This window comes from Rissa tridactyla, chromosome 3, assembly GCF_028500815.1.
Source record: "Rissa tridactyla isolate bRisTri1 chromosome 3, bRisTri1.patW.cur.20221130, whole genome shotgun sequence".
Classification (NCBI taxonomy): Eukaryota; Metazoa; Chordata; class Aves; order Charadriiformes; family Laridae; genus Rissa; species Rissa tridactyla.
This window is the reverse complement of record NC_071468.1, coordinates 35,385,513-35,402,616: the sequence shown is the minus strand read 5'-3', so window position 1 is coordinate 35,402,616 and position 17,104 is coordinate 35,385,513.

Sequence of the window (17,104 nt, the reverse complement as noted above, 5' to 3'; positions counted from 1 at the left end):
CACCAGCCCTTGGAACATGCCAGCACGAAAATCAGCTCTTTGAACAGAGCTCCCTGTGAATGCTGAAAGCTGTCCAGCATTAACATACGTGCCTGGCCCTAGGCAGAATTGGAGCAGGCTCAGCTAATCCTAAAGGGAAATGATTAGCAGCTGTAGGCTTGCATCTCAGTGGCACGGGATTTGGGATTCATTTTCTTAAAAAGTGTAGAGCCGAAAGCTTCAGGGTGATCCGGGGCCACTGGAAAGGCCTGGAAAAGGAGTGATTCTGGACCTGTCCGATGTGTGGAGTGCCCCGTTACACCGGGACTTTGCAGAAGGATCCACAAGATGTTCCTTATTTAAAATGCAATTGGAGAAGGGAATGCTGCACTGGCAGACTCATCTAGCTCCAAGTAGTCGGGATGTCAACAGCAGTGGAGTCACAGCAGCAAGGTCTAACAAGCTTGCTCAAGCCCCCAGCTAGACTTGACCGGCCCTTCTGGAAGTCTGTCTTGCTGCTACTTCATCCTTGTTAGAGTTTATATACAGTTGCTATGCTGCAATTAAACACTGATGCTGTGGTAGGCATACCCTAAGTATGACGGTGCCAGAAAATTTGGGAAGCAAACTGAGCTCAAGTAACTAAACTGACTCCAAACAAAAAGCAGTAAAAGACAGCAACCCCGCCTTCCCTTCCCAGATCCCCTATTTAAGAAATAAAATCCTAGTTCTTCTAACAGTCCCGTTATAGGACTTAAACGTACCAATGATAACAGGTCTTCAAAAACAAAAAAAAACCCAGATGGGCAAATCTATTGTCTCCTCTCAGAGGGTTTATTTGCAAGTATGGCTAACCAGGTCCCTTTCCTACAGTCTGCAGCAATATTTTTTTCCCTGAGATCAAGAAGTCAGCACTTAAATACATCAACCTATCTCAGACCCTGGAGACAGATTAATGCACCACCTCTGCTACAGCATTATCCCCACAGTCCACTATTTTCAGGTTCCTGATAAAGATTAACAATCAAAGAGCAAACAGCTTTTGTTTTGACTCTAACACTGATTCAAGCCTGAATCTCTGTTTAAGCAAAAGCAAACCAAGCTAGTGTTCATTTGTTTTGAAAACCACTTCTTCCTAGGAAAGAGGACAAATTCCTTTTTCTGTCTTCTGGATAGTTGGTGTGGGCAGCTCGGTGCCCAAAAACCTTCATGCCTGCATGGCACAGCAGCTGTGACCTGGAGCACATAAGTCTGTAAGACAGAACCTTTATCCTGCAAACTCAGAAGAAATTGTTAGGGAAAAAAAAGGCGAAGTGATTTTTCCAATAGAGGGTACTAACCCATGGTTTTTCAGGCAACCTGAAGCCCTATCTGATCTTTACCAGCATCTTCTGCAGGTTCCCAAACTGGGTATCTCTGAGCTGAGGATGAGAAGGGGAAAGGAGGAGACCAGTACTGAAGTACTTATTGCTCCACGTTGGTTTCTAGTACCTCCTACCCTCTCGTACCCTTAGGTTCCACTGTTGCAAAGCAACATACAAAGGGTATCTGGCAATGCATTCAAGTACCTGACCTGTGCAGTGACATGAAGAGGGAGATACAAACTGTTCTGTTATGGAAGACATGGCAGAGGTCCCCCTAGCTGGAGGGGAAGTCACCGCTAGGAGACTGTTTTGTTTTTTCTGGCAGTTCCTTCCTGGCTTTGTAGAGTACTTGCCCATAGGCTGTTTTCCTGGGAGAAGCAGTCAGAGATGTTAATTTGATTTCATCATATCCTGTTTTCACTGTCTTCTGGAAAATAAAGCTGTTGTAAGCGTGAAAGAAAAAAAAAAGGCTGAGCCCTTGAACAGTGACCCGTGGAAGAGCAATAGCTTCCACAGCTATATGGGCTCCCCAGCCATGACAGCCTCTCGCTGTTGCACAGATCTGGAGGCAGAAGGTGCGAGAAAGTCCAGCATCATCCCCCTAGCACAGAGATGGGGACAGGAAAAGGTGTCCAAATATCTGTTTGTGTGTCACCAACAGGTCACAGCCATCGCTGGCTCCTGCTTCTTGAATGTGAATGTGTGCTGAGCTCGGCTTTCCAGGTGTTTCCTTGCTCTCGTACTTTAGCTGCAGGGTGCCGTCATCCCACCCTTGCCCCTTTTGACTTCAAGAGGAGGAGAACACATCCACCAAAGCAGAGACACACTGGCTAGTGTGAAATGATGTTGGTCTGAGAAATCTGGAAGCCAGCAGTCCCCTCTGCTTAGGGCCTCATACTTTATTCATCCTCCCTTGCTTTGAGTTTTGGGAATATAGATCCAGCCAGCTTTGTCTTACAGCTGGACATGGAAAAGGGTCATTTCACAATCCTTTAGAGCTGCCCTGGGTTCCTTGGCCTCCAATATCTGTCCCATTGTGTATTCCTGACATCCCTTTTCCATCTGAACCGCCCTTCCATGTGCAATACTGCCGTCATTACTGCTCCTGACTGCAGTGTGCTGTCATGCAGAAGCTGGTGTCTCACTACTTCATCTAAGTTCAGTCCCATGTGCGTTCCTCTTGCTGGTGATTTCCTGGATGATGAACAATTGCATGGATCCTGGCCCTCATGTTTCAAAAGGTTTAGAGGCGGAAGGCAATTAATATCCTCCTGTGCTTCCTGACCTGGAAGAGTTGCAGGGATGGCATCAAACACCAAGGCAGAAGGAAGTTATCTAGAGTTTCATACACAGTTTTGAGAGAAAAGCACCTCCCGTGCTGAAGTCTGTCTAAACCCTTTGTATCACAAGGAGCCTTCACCCTCCAGGCTGCTGCCCTGAATGCTGCTTTGTGAGTTCCTTCAGCAGGGGGTTAAATGGAGAAAGATGCCACAGAGTATCTGTGACCACTTTTCTCAGCAGGAGACCGTCTTTGGCTCCCTTCCCAGGGTTGCAGTGAACTTCTGGAGGCAACGGTGGAAGCTGAGAAAGCGTAAGGCCTTTGTAGAAGATTGTTAGTATATTAGTTCCCTCTTTCCATTTCTCCTAACACAACTGAGTATGTTCAATTGTATATGCATGAGGTTAAAAGCATCGGTGGCTCCAGATGAGTGTATCCTGCAGGTGCAGACACTAACTGCGTAATGGGGTGTGAGTGAAAGGAAGCCCTGGAGGTTGTCCTGACATGAACCCCTTGTAATCAAAACAACTGGAAGCAGTGACATGAAGGGGAACCGACTTGCACGGTTCAGCCTCTTCCTGATGGGGTCTGGTGAGCCCTGGGAATCCTGCCAAGTCTGGCGGGCAGAAGGAGCTAGGCCATCAGAAACACACTTGAGTCTGTAGCCTGCACCCTCTCGTGACACATCCCAGCCTTGGAGAGCTCTTCAGTCCCAGCAGCACTGCCTGCCTGAGGAACCAGCCATCCAGGAGAGTGGCTGGGGATGTGCCAGAGCATGCAACTCATTACGCACAAAAGCGCTACACCAAAACATAAAGGAACAAGAGATTAAAGGGGAACAGATGTTGGCTGATCTTGTCCACCCTGGTCCTGGGAGGCAGTCCGCTGCAGCTGCTGTCTGCCCCAGGCTCTGCTAGCTCAGGGTAGCAGGGCTGGGATCCTTGCAGCCTTGTACTGCTCTTCAGAGGACAGTACTGAGTATGGCCCTGCTGGTACACTTCTCTGTTGTGGCAGATTGTTTCATGGGGTGACCTTTCTGTAAAAATTCATTTAAATGAACCTCAGTGATCATAAGATACGAGCATTTAACTGCAGGATGCTGGCCCCACTGAGATGAACCATCCAATCCATAATGGGAAAGGAGATCAGAACCACTGGGTCATTAGTCCCACGCCATGTTAAACCATCCGTGATGCAAAGCTTGCCATCAGAAAAGCTAGAATGGGCTACTGACATTGCCTGAGCCAGTTCAGCTGCAAAACTTGTTTTTCTCTAGTGCATATGCTACGTTATTCCTAATTTTTGTACCATTTTCCTGCCTTCCTTTCATTGTCCATAGCCTTTCTTTCAATAGCCTCTCTATCCCTGTCTCCCTTATTCTGCATTCTGCTGTATGAAGCCACCACTTACTCATACAATGGCTGGACTCCCTCTCCTCATATCTTCCTTGCTCACCCTCTCTTTTTTCCTAAATCCTCAAGGAAATGCTGCCACCCACATTGACATCTCTGAAGGATTTTCGAAGGTGCCTCAGCCAGCTTCTGGAGAACTTATGCTCCTGTGTCACTTAGACAGTACAAAAAGGCCCAGTCTTCAGTCATTTAAATATCTTTCCCTAGAGGGTCCTGATGGAGAGGGATGAAAAAAACCTAACCAAGAAGAAACAGCCCAAACTGAACAGCTTATCCTTTTTTGAATATTCTCCCTCAGTATCTCTAAGCCTTTTCTACTGTTTACTGATCCCTCCCTTCTGCCAGTCACCACCACTGGTAGCTATTGTCTGCCTAATGCAGAGCAGAACATGCCAGTAAGCTCTGGCCAAATTCAAACCATTAGTTGTAACGTGCCTACCACTACAGTATCCACAAATAGAGGTGAAATCCCAGAGCTTGAAGACTTAATGGCAGGAACTGGCCTCTCGATTTTTATTTGCATACAGTGGCTCACTCATACACGTTTGATAACTGAGGAACTGCAGCTGTAACTGTACAGTGGAGCTCATTGCCTTCCAGCCTGTGACAGCACTTTCCACACAAGCATATCCTGGGTCCTGCCTTCCCCATGTGTATACTCAGATACAGGAGAGGAGTTATTCTTGCTGGCGCATCTCTTGGACCGCCTTTCCCCATTCCTTGCCGCGTGCTCCAGGCTGTTGCGCTCACAGGGCTCTACTGAAACCCCAGTGAAATGGCTACAGCTCTGAGATCGCACTATGCCTTCCCTGCGGGGCCACCTTAACAGCTCACTGCGTACCCCTGCTCAAAGCTGGGCCTGCCTCAGCACACACCACCACCAATAGCACCTTCCCCGTGTCTCTCCTGATACAGCATCATATGCTACCTGATCCTTGCAAAAAAGAACATCTTTCTCAGCAGGTGTCCTGAGCCCCCCAGGAAGTGTTTGCTATTCTCTGTTTGCAGATCTCTTCTCATTTATCAGGCCAGCCCGGTCACTCATCACCTCCTGATGTTAATGCTGGAAGATAGGGCCACTGAGTGCAAGAGTGGCAAAGCTGTCATGCTGCAGCTGGGCAAAAGTGGAGCCTCACTCAGTAAATATTGACACGTCTGCAAGCAAACAGAAGGCAGCTTTCATCAAGCAGCTCTCTGGCTCCCTGAGATGATGCTGGACCAGAGACGCTTGGTGCTTTGTGGTTATGAGCTGCTGTTTACAGAAGGCAGGATGCAGGAATGGATCTCCAGCAGCTGTGATGACAGTGGCAAATTGATGTGCTCACAGGAGCCACCAGCTGCGTGCCCACTGCCCACCTGTAATACAACAAGTGGCTGCAGCCACTTCAGCCTCTGGAAAAACAAGCTGTCTTTTCCATCCCTCCATTAAAAATAGACAGCACAAAACAGAGTTTTGTTCCAAGTCCTTAATTCCCCTGATCTCCTGGCCTAAAACATTGCACTTAGTATTTAGGTGGTTAGTGCACCTGCTGTAAATTGTCAGGTTTAGGCAAGCCACAGGTGCAAGTGACTTAAACACAGACATAATCTGATTGAGTCCTTTTCATGGTTCCATGGAATTGAGTAGACAGTTGTTAGCAGTATCAGTTCTTACAGAAATCCCAAAGTTTAGCTCTTACACCTTATAAAAACTACAACTTAACTTGCATCCTAAAATGGGAGTTCTACGCCCCCTTTCAGACTAGTAGCTAAATGAACACGTTCCCTGCACAGGTGGAGCAGAGTCCTTATGCAAAGAAGAGATGGGATTGCAAGGGCTCCTGATGGATTGGGTTCACTTCCTGGCCCACCCTCTCTATGACTTTGGGCAAGTTATTTGATCTCTTAATGCTCTAGTTCCCATCCATGAAAAGGAGGTGATAATGCTTTCTCTCTCCAGCTCTTTCTTGTATCTACTTAGACTGAAAGCGGCTTTGCTTTTTTTCTGTGCTTTTGTGTTTTCTATTTGTTTGTATTCCTAGAACAATTAGATTCTGATCCACAGCAGAAGTTCCCTGGTACTGCAGTAAATACAAGTAATTATCTGTTCTTATTTAGAGCCTGTGGGCACCATCAATAGCCAATAAACAAGAGGATGACTCAGATCCTTAACTGACACTGTATGGATCTTTGATAGAGAACTAAGGAGTGGGACAGTAAGTTCAGAAGTAGATCCCAGGAGTCACCATGCAATTAGTCCCTTTCACATCCTTTCCTGAACGTCCAAGTTCTTTCTTTACATTTGTTTTCCACTCTCTGGTTTGTTTCTACTACCTGCCTCTCACTTGCAGAGTAAAGACAACAGCTAATCCCCAGTTCCTTTCCCCTGCATGAAATAAACACTCCAAGTGATGTACATGCTTTAGAGAGAGGGCACATCCCTGCCATGGAGCACATCTTCTCCCTTTTTCTTTGCTGTCTCTTGCCGTTTTTCATTTCTAAAGCAGACTGATAGTTTCTTAGAGCAGGGATGTTGTCTGTGTCAGGGAGCAAGCACAGTGTGCCTACAGCACTGCAGTACGCTTGACAGGCCGTTGGTGTAGACTGTACTAGGAAATTTCTTATTTATTAATTTCCTAGAGTAAATCAGTCACTGAAAGTATTCTGTCAGACAACTGCTTTGCTAAACCAGGTGTTGGGTGATGATAGGTACAAAAAGCATGGAAGAGGAGGGTGGAAATCGCAGCCTCGGGACAGTGGAAGAGAGCCCAAGGATTTGGTTGGTGCAACACCAAATGTCTCACTGCTACTAACAGCTACAGCCCAAGTGCTGAGCATGGCCAGAAGGCACCTAGGGGCTGCTTTGACAGCACTCGTCTTCTGATCCAAACCTCAGCTTCTACAAAGCAACTGTTTGATGGTAAATAATTTCAGCTGTTCCTCTCCTTTGGCCATCCCTGCTCTGCAGAGCCCCGTAAGGAAACCCACAGCTCCAGGCTGGGGTCAGTTCTTTTGCCAAGATCACTAGAGATCACTCAAAGCCAGTGCCAAAACTGCTGTGTGCCTCCAGCACTGTCAAGTCTACCAGTACAACCGAATTGCAGGGAATGAACGTAACAAGGCACGTTGCTGGAGATCCAGGGGAGGGACAGAGAGAGAAGTGGGAAAACAGCAAAGGATGAAAAGAAAAAGAAAGGGACATAGCAGGTGCAAAGTGGACCTAAGGGTAAATTAGAAGGACAAACTGGTGATACCTTTTGTTAAATATTCATGGAATGATGGTTTGCACAATTACAGCCAGAAACAACATTAACAGCAGGCACTGAAACTTCATTGTGCTGGCAAACCACACATTCCTCTTCCAAAACCCATCCTGTTCACTGCAACAGTATCCGTGTAGAGCTGTCAGTATATACCATGCTGAAAATTATGCCAGGCAAGTTTTTCCTACAAACTGCTTCCAGTGTAAGAACATACAGGTAGAGAAACTACACTGTATGTCACCTATGCATGGAAGACAAAATCGAGAATCCTGTTATTTGGTGGCTGGTCTCCCCATTCGACACTGTGAAAAGCAAGACTGGACTGCACCTCTGCCTTCTGTGCCTAGAAGAGGATGAGCAGTAAATAATTTATTTGGAGGCTTTTCCTGGCACGGACAGATGTGTATAGACACAGAAAGGAAACAGTGCTTGTTGAAAGGTCAGCATATATTGGTTATGAGCAGGGGAATTTTCTCACAGGAAACACTGAAGGCTGTGCAGAAGTAAACATACCTCCAGTGTGGAGTAGTGTGGTGATCCAGCTGAGTCCCTCTCCGGGGATGAGCTTCCCAGGGATGAGCTTCCCAGGGATGATGCACAAGGCCCTTGGGGTATTTACACAGCCTGTTCTCTAAAGACCAGCTGCCACTCAGCACAGTTTATCTTCTTTTCCTGATTATTCAGTCTGTGTTTTCTTTGCTCCTCCTGGCTGCCTCTTCCTCCAGTTCCTGGAACTGCGAGGAGCTGAGGCCTCTATAGCACCTGTGTGCCTGCGCCAGACACAGCAGCTGCTGCATCCCCCGATGCCGAGTGCAGCCTGTCCACCACACACATTTCCACACCACCGGGCAATAAGCTACTTCCAGATCCTTCCCGTGCAGGTTTATTTCTAAGCCCAGAAACTGCGTATTTTCCTGGAGTAGGAACACTCTGTTCATAGCCCCTGGCACCTCTGCATTTTGTGTTTCTTTCAATCAGAAGGACTCTCCGAAAAGAGCCACCTTCTTGTTACTACCAAAATTAGGAAAGGAGAGGCAGTTCCGACTTGTGACAAGCCTGGCTGAACTCCAGTAGAGGCACAGGGAATATAACAAGTGAGGATCTTGCTGGATCCCTGCATTTGCGTCCTGCAGTTCTGGTGCTCCTACAGATAGTCAAAACTCCTCTTTATTTCTGCTGGCAAAGGCTTGCGCGTCCATGTCTGCTAGATCTCCCTGCAGGGACACAGAAGTCTATGCTCAAATAGTTGTTGAGGTCACCACTTTGGGCTGGAGGAGCCCTGACTTGCACAGGATTTCCAAACACACAAAGATTAAGCAGGCCAGGCTGAACGGCTGGCATCCTTCAACATACTTAGCCAGAATTTTGCTTACTTCTTGCAACAGCAAGGTTCAGAGGGATGCATTCTTCTTTGTGGAACAAAGAGGGCACTGTCTACCAAGCTTTTGCTGTACAAAATCAGTTCAGTGAAATTCACAATCACTGCTTGCCTGCTCCCTACTTTCGCAGGCCTGCTGTCTCAACTACCTTCACCAGACCCATTATTTTTTGACCCAACTGCTGTGATAATAAAAAAAAAATCAACATGATTTGTCCATAGAACACAATTCACATCTGTTTCCAGAACACAGAACCTAAGAGAGAAAGTTTTCTTCACCCACCCCAGGTCTTTTTTAGAGTCATAAGCCTGCAATGAAAAAATACTTATAAAATATGATTTGGAAAAGGGAAGTACTTACTAACTGCACAAACAAAAGCTTCCCTTGCTACCTGCAGGTTCTATTAGCATTAAAACTCTCAGTTTAAAAACAGCGGAGGAGAGGAGAAATGACAATCTTACTATTCATGAGTTGTTCATAGCACCCAAGGAGGTGCTGTTTAACCTAAACAGAAAAGAGATTTCTTGCATGCTGCCTCCTCCCAAACAAATTTGTATAGGGTAGGAATGAATACCTTACTATGTAGAATGAGCATTCTTACTACTGAGGGAGCAAGTGGGCTACTCTGGTGGGTACAAAGTCTATGAATGTTTACAAGGTAGGATTTCTACAGCATACAAGGGAGCTAGTCATCAGCCAAGGTTACTTCTGGCTTAAGCAATCAGTTCAATGGACTTTACCATTGTTATATAATTGTAACCAGAAGTCCTCTGGGAGTTTGAACCATGCTGTTGTGCCCTCACAAGAAGCAATTTGTGAGGCATCTCTCCCCTTAGGAGTCCACATTAGTCAGTAATGCGGAGCAGCTGTGAGCTTTCTTTGGGAGAGAGGTAATCCCAATGACCAGAGCCCAGGCCATGCTCTAATCATCTCCCATGATGTTATCTTACAGCTTTTCTTCAGAGCAAGTAGCCACCTCACAACCACTTTAACTTTCTCATCAAGTTCATATGGTAGGTTTATAATTTGGTTTATCCATGCAAAACATCGAGCATCATACCTGACCTTACCACAACTGTTTTACTGTCGTTTCTGCTACTGCTGTTCCATTGGCTCCTCATCTGCACTCTACAGATGAGATCCCAATCCAGCAAAATCAATGAAAGCTTTGCCACTGACTTCTGCCAGACCTAGGCTTCACCCAGTAGCCTCTGGCTCTCACTAAACCTGTATTTTAACCCAGATACAGTTTATGATTTCTTTCAACCACTCAGCAAGACACACATCTAACAGCCTACCTAAGCTTCCATTTCTGCTTACATCAAGTAGATAATGTTTTGAAATAGGGTGCAGCTTTCACCTACCATCAGCCAAGTTCATACAGCTGTGGCCCATCATTTCAAAGATAAATGATCTCAAGCTGCCAAGATGTAATTCTGGGTTAACAGGCGCAAAAATAAAGCTGTGGTCAAATGAAAAGGAAACATCAAGTTGTTTTGTATTTTGAAACTGATCAAGCATTTGCACACAGAGACACACTGAAGTCCTAGAACTAGGTCTTCAAATCAGTCAGTACTGACACAAACAGCTCTCTCCTAAAACAATTGCACCTTAACTCATCCCTGCTGGTAGTGGTAGCTGTAAAACAAACAGTGCTTGAGGTTGCCTCATGGCGGTTCTCTGGGAAAGAAAATTTGGTTCAAAAGCACTGCTGTAGTCCAAGTCTGCACGTCTCAGGTGCTCAGAGGTTAGCAACAGCCCATCCCACAGTGATTCTACTGTGCTAGGTCAAGCTTAGTGATGCGTTGTTATTAGTCTGAGGTGAACTGCTGTAAGAGATGCTAAACCAGGACTCCACCACAGCACCCACTCCCCTGCCCTCAATCCCAGTTTTCTTTCCAATGGAAAGCCGGAAGCATGGCAGGCAGGAGAGGGAAGAGAGGGCAGACAGCTATACACCCAGGCTGCATCCTGACAAACAAGCAGGATGTGACTGCAGTGCACATCTGGGCCTCTGACTGGAAAACAGTCCCAAGCCTTGCAGTTCAGATGTGCCTCTATGCCTCAAGGGTTGTTGTGAGCATGAGATTTCCCTGTGTCTGGCTATAAAGCCCAAACAAATGACTGTGAGACTCACCCCATTTTCCATTGGCATAGCACTGTGCTGCTGCATTGACAAACTCACAGTGGGGGCTTGGGCATGTAATTTGTCTTATTGTTGTTGAGGAAACTTCCCTGGCTCAGACCTGCAATGACCTCCAGACCTTGCTGGACAAGGTCAAGATCACTGTGCTGTAGGAAATTCTGAGGTAGAGGCTGGTAGAAACAAGGCTTTTGCTACAAATTCTTTCACTTATTTAAAGATCAGAGAACTGGAAAAGAGATCAAACCAAGAAAGGCTGGAGTCTACAAGAACTGTGTAGCTCAAGCCTGCAAATTATGATTTTATAGAGTTAATCAGGTTTTGGGAGTGATGCAAACAATGATAAACAAATCAAGGCAAGAAGGAGAGAGGCAGGAAATGAATTTCAAAGGGTTATGCCTCTGGATGAGGCTATTAAGAAGAGTCTTCATGCATGCCCATGAAACCACAGACTGCATTCTCTCTTTAGATCAGGTAGGAGTTTCTAAGCAGACAAGAAGAAAAATTTCTCCTACTGGAGCTCTGTCAATAAAGAAATGTCAATAAAAGTTCAGCTGATTAAAACAAATTCCCAACACAGAGGATAAAATACATTTTACAGGGTGGTCTACTACTTCTTTCAGTGACAACCCTTCTCTTCTCGGTTACAAATGATTACTTAGCTTTTCAATAGCTATGTTGGAGGCGCACATCCATTTAATGTTTGGAATTTTTCACATATAATTCCCTTCTGAATGGTCACTGTGTGTTTCAGATTTTACTAAATGAATAGAGACAAATTCTGCTCCTTGAAAATGTGACGTAAATCTGAAGTATCTGCCTTAATATAGACTTGTTAAATCAGAGTAAACGAGAGCACACTTTGGCCTCATGATATCCAGCACAGGGGCAGGAACGTAATACAAGAAAGGGTTACTTTCTAACTGCTTGTAAGATTTAAGGCAGATAAATAAATAATAATAAGTCTTTGTTTCTGAAAGGAGATATTCAGTCTACCCAAAGCACCATCCAAGTCATTAAAGGATTCCCAGGTGCCAGTATTCGGAAAGGGTATTAGCTATTCAAACAGTTTAGGCAGAGGTCTCTGCTGTTCTCTCTCCAGGGTCATCTCATATTTCCTCAGTCTCTGCCCGGAACCGAGCAGAGGCGGGAAAGAACGGCTGGAAATTTCAGAGGAGTAACATTTTCTCCAGAACTAGAAGGAATATATTTTTCAGTCTTACAGTAAAAACGAGGAAAACCCTCCTTTGTTTGCACAACTGCAAGGCTGGCTGGGTGAGAGCCATACGCTACACGAGGAGGGACAGACTCTGCAGCAGATGCTGTGCAGGGAGCCTTTTTTCCTCCCCTTTTCAGATATAATTTACCTGGCTCCACTCTATTACTGGGAAAAGAAACCACATAAAAGTGTCAGCATGACACAGCGGGGTTGTTCAAAGTAATTCAGCAGAAGGTGGAAAGAGTGAATCCACACAAAGGCAAAAGGCTTGCTGAGGGGATGGCTGAGCTCTGCTGTCAAGAGTCAGTACCTCAGAGACTGGGATGCAAACACCTCTCCGGGTGTTTGATGCTTGGAGGACATAGACGGTCATCTGAAGCCACCCACCCCACCTGAGCTGGTCTCTGGCTCCTGTATGTTTGTAAAGGTTAATAGTTCTAAGCAGGTGCATGATACTGAGCAGAAATTTCAGATTGGAAGTATTTTCCTGAGGGGGAAAAAAAAAGGTGTTGAAAATAGCAATCACTTTAGAAAGTGACATGAGAAAAGGCCAGTGGTCTCTGACTCTCTGTCAAAGGGAGAGGCTCAGATGTCTCCAATGGGAATAAGTCTGCCTAGATAAAAGCAAAGCTTACTAGGAGGAGGATGTTTTCTGAAAATGTCATCTTTAGTTAATGAGACCTGCCTTGTCAGTTGTTCGATCCCAGAGCTCCCCTGGATCCACTTCCTCACTTCCTCACTTCCGCTCTGGGCTCTCAGGTGGTAGACCAGAAACGCTCATCCCATTGTCAGCTTGCCACATGCTTTTCTCATGCATTGCCCAGGTCTTTGTTGCCTGGTTTAGAGACAGTTCTGTCTGGAGCCACCTGCAGGCTGCAGACTTGTTGGGCTTTCTTCCAAGGTTAAGTTGATTAATATATACCTTGTTATACCAAGACTGTGCTTACTGATGGCTGCTCATTCATTCCTCTCTGTGATATGTAGTCTTGGTCAGGGCTCTGAAAAGCCTAAATCATTCAGATCCCTGACACTATAAGACATCTTCTTCTGCCATTTTGCTGTAGCAACTGCACCTTGTAGAGACAAGACGAGTGTCAGTCGTAAAAACTGAACTTGTAAAGACCATGAATCTTTGTCAGCAAGCTGCTGCCATGGAATCACCTAAACAATTTGTCAGTCTTTCATGCAGTGCCTATCCTTGCTTAGGATGTCTAAAAAAAAACTGTATTAGTTATTTGTGAATAACTCCTAGTGCCAAGACACTAGGATTATGGGCAGCCTGAAATATGGATAATACCTATACCAATACTATATATATATATATATACACACACCAATCCTCCTGAAGCCTAACTGCAGTCAGGACTACACTTACATAGCAGTTTCTCACTGTGCTGTTTTGTCTTTCCCAGGGTTTCTCAACAGCATCCTCCTACTCAGACTTGTCGGCAGTTTGACTGGGAGCATGGTGGGTGCAAGGTTAGAGGGCTGCACCTCACCCCTCTGGGTACCTGAAAAACACAGACAGATGTGTGTGTTCAGTTGCCAGCTGGAAGAATCACAGCTACTCATGTGATGCTCAGGCAGGATGATACAATCAGCACATTGGTACTTCTTACCCCAGTAAACTCTTTACCTGCCTGCTGTGCCAAGAGCAGTCAGGAAGACAGATGCTATTAGGGGAGTGATGAAAAGCATGAAGTGAACTTTAAAGACATAGAAAACTTCATGTCACGAAATGACAAAGCTCTTTGCCTCTCGTGCCTGTCTTTTCCTGAGTAGGGCAGGATAACCACTTTTTGGGACATATTGCCTGCCCAGGATTATGCCAAAGAGAATCTCCAGGGAAGGCTTGTCACAGTCATCCTGCAGATTTCCTCTGTATCTCAGTGCAGCTGTTCCCATCCTGACCTACTAGCCTGATTTCTTGCCGACTTGTTACTGAGAATGCTACTGCAGGGATGCCAGATGTGGAGGAGCCCAGCCCACGGCACACATTGCACCTTCACCCCTTAATCTCTGAGTCTCCCAGTGACTGCACACAGCTAGCTCAGCTCACACTAATGGAGAAAACTCCATTGGTCCTGGACAAGCCAAAAGACCCACATCATTTTTATTTGAACAATTTGCAGTCAAAGTATTACCAGAGTTTTGCCATATTTAGTACAATCTCCAAGACAGAGTAAAGTGTCTGTATTATACCACGTAGGGACATCCATGGTCCCTTCTGTTGCTGTTTAACTGTTACTTGGCTCCAGTTCCTTACTTTATGGTCAGCATTGCTCAAGGCTTCGCTTTGTAGTTCTTGAAGTTTGTTTAACTGTTTGTCATCCACAATCTCCTCCCCTTCTGTCAAGCAGCCATCTATCATGCCTTTCTTATTGAGAAAAACTGTACTTTCCTTTCTCGTTTGCTATCTTTCACTATCCTATTTGCCTTACACAGTAATGACTTACATGCAGGAAAATGATTCAAAGCCACAATATTTCTGAAATCAGAGACAGTCTGAACTTTTGAGATAATTGGGAGGAAAATCAGACTTCATATTCAACACATCTGGCAGGAATAACTTTATATTCAACACACCTGGGAGGAATAACCCCTATCTATTTCTTGCTACATCTGAACCAACTGCAGACTGTCCCCACCACATGAAGAACTGACTTGCATGATGGATGGCACTATAACTTGCGAGCAGTGTCAGCCTAATGGATGTCCATGACAGTGTAACAGTTGTCCTGCAAGAGTATTTTGAGGGCAGCCTTCTTAATCTGTACCTTCTTAATCTGTACCTTCTTAATCTGTACCTTCTTAATCTTAATCTGTACCTTCTTAATCTGTAATGTGATACGGATTAATAACTATTTTTCTTTCTTTTGAGATGAGGTATGCAAAAGAACATGAAGAAAGATGAGCTTACTTCCTACTACATCACTAAAAGTATTATTTTATAAAGCTGTGCAAGTATATAGGAGCCACTGTGCACTCAGCAGTAACTTACATGTATTTTAAGATGTTTAACTCTTATGCTGCAAATAGTTCTGTGAGCTTCAGTACCTTACCCGAGACAAATGGAAAGGAACTCGAGTTTGATTTCTCACCCAAAAGGATGCCATCTCTAATGGGGTGGAGCTGGGAGGAGGTGAAGCTGTTTGGCACAGAGGTGTGTGCGTGTTCTGGGCAAAGGCAGGTGAGCTCAGTCCTTTGATGGGAGCTGCTGTGCATTGCTGGAGCATGGCACCTTCCCTCCTTGAAGCAGGTCTCTAAGAAAAGCTGCCCAGCAAGGAGCCGGCTGAATGATGCCTGGTGCCTCTCTTCTCTCCTGGCTGCCGACTGCTGAGCAGCATCTTTTTTGAGCCTGGGATGGCAATGGATGGGAGAAACCGCTTTCAAACTGTTTAATAACAGTGATGGTAACCTTTGACCTTGCTGAATAGCAGCGCTTTTGACCTTTCATTTGTTAAATAATGCGACCACTTACTTCCCGATCCTTATCAGCATTTAGTAATTGGGGTCAAGACAAAGCAAAGCAGAGTACAGTTACCCACCAGACTTTACTGAACCAGGAAGAATTTCCTTAAGCTATAGATTTCCCTTTTGATAATCCTCAGTCAGGACAGGCAAAGACTGGAGACTGGGTGGTTTAGAAGATCCATAACAGGCTAAAGAGCCTCTCAGCTGTTAGCATCTGGTTTGAATCCAGCTGTGGTTGACAGTGGCAGAAATTCATTATGGTCTCAGGTTGCCTCTCTGACTCGTATGAAATGAGTTTGGCTTGCAGTTCTACTGTTTACTGGCCAGATAACAGCCATAACATAAAATATTATCACACGGTTCTAGAGATGTCAGTGATTAAATGAATTCACAGAGCCTGAAAATTCCTATTCCCATAGAGAAAATCAGACTATGGCACAGTGGTAGGTGACAGTGTGGACAAAAAGTTTGCAGTCACTCCTGCGTGTTCTGCCTGATTCATGTCAAAGAGAGGTGGTTAACCTTCAGGAATCTGAGTTGCAGCGTAAGTAAAACTAATGGTTCAGATTGTGTGCTGTACAGCTCATTAAACATCTCACTTGACAGACGAGCAGGTGACGACTGTTACAGGCTGCGGTCCCAGGATCAGTGTTTTCCTTAGAAGTGAGCAGGAAATGGATGAAAAAGAAACCCAGGAATTTATGTCATGACAATGGATTTAAAAGTAAGTGCATACACATGTATTTATTTATATAACGCACACTTCCTGGAGACGTCAAATAGAAGTTCTATTTGTCTAAGCAGCTGCACAATCTCAGTACTTATTTATTGCATTTTGTATTAAGCCAGATTGAAGGATTTTTAGGGCAGGAGCTGTTTCACGGATGTCTGTCTGTACGTGATTCAGCAAAATAAGCCCCCAAAGAGTGATCCAAATGCTGTCACTTATAAATAAACCATTTATTTATAGATGTACATGAGCTAGCTTAGAACTTTAAAAATGACACTGTAAGTAGTGACATTCAGAGGGATTTTTTTTGCTGCTGATCATGTAAGAAATAAGGAAAATGGAACCCTTTGTGGTATTCCAGCTAAGGTGCAATACAATTGTACGCCCTCCTGCTTTTTGGACTTACCTTTGGATTTAGGCCTTTTGAAACCTACGCAGGACAGCCACCCCTAACTGCATTCTTTCTGGGTTGCTGCTTGTCAGTGTCTCTGGCTCTGGGGACAGGGTTAGCTTCACACAGGACTGGCACTGCCAGATCTGCCTGCAAGGGCTGCAGGCTCTCCAGGGCCCTGGTTTCTCCTTCCTCGCTCTAGAGGACGCCTCTGGCTGATCCACACAACCTCCTCGCTCTGCCCTCCTCAGCTCCCCGCGGAGGGAAGGCCCGGGCTTAGGCAGCGGTTAAAGCGCACGGCAGAGCCCGTCGCCCCGTGTCTCCCCAGGTGAGGCCGCCGTCCGCAGCGGCTCCCCTCCCGCCTCAGCCCGAGACGGGCCGCCATTGTCCGCCGGCGCCCACCGGCGCCGTTTCCATGGCAGCGGAGAGGCGGGATCCGCCGTTGCCATGGCGGCGGCGCCGCTCGCCCCCCCCACCCTCCCGCCGCTGCCA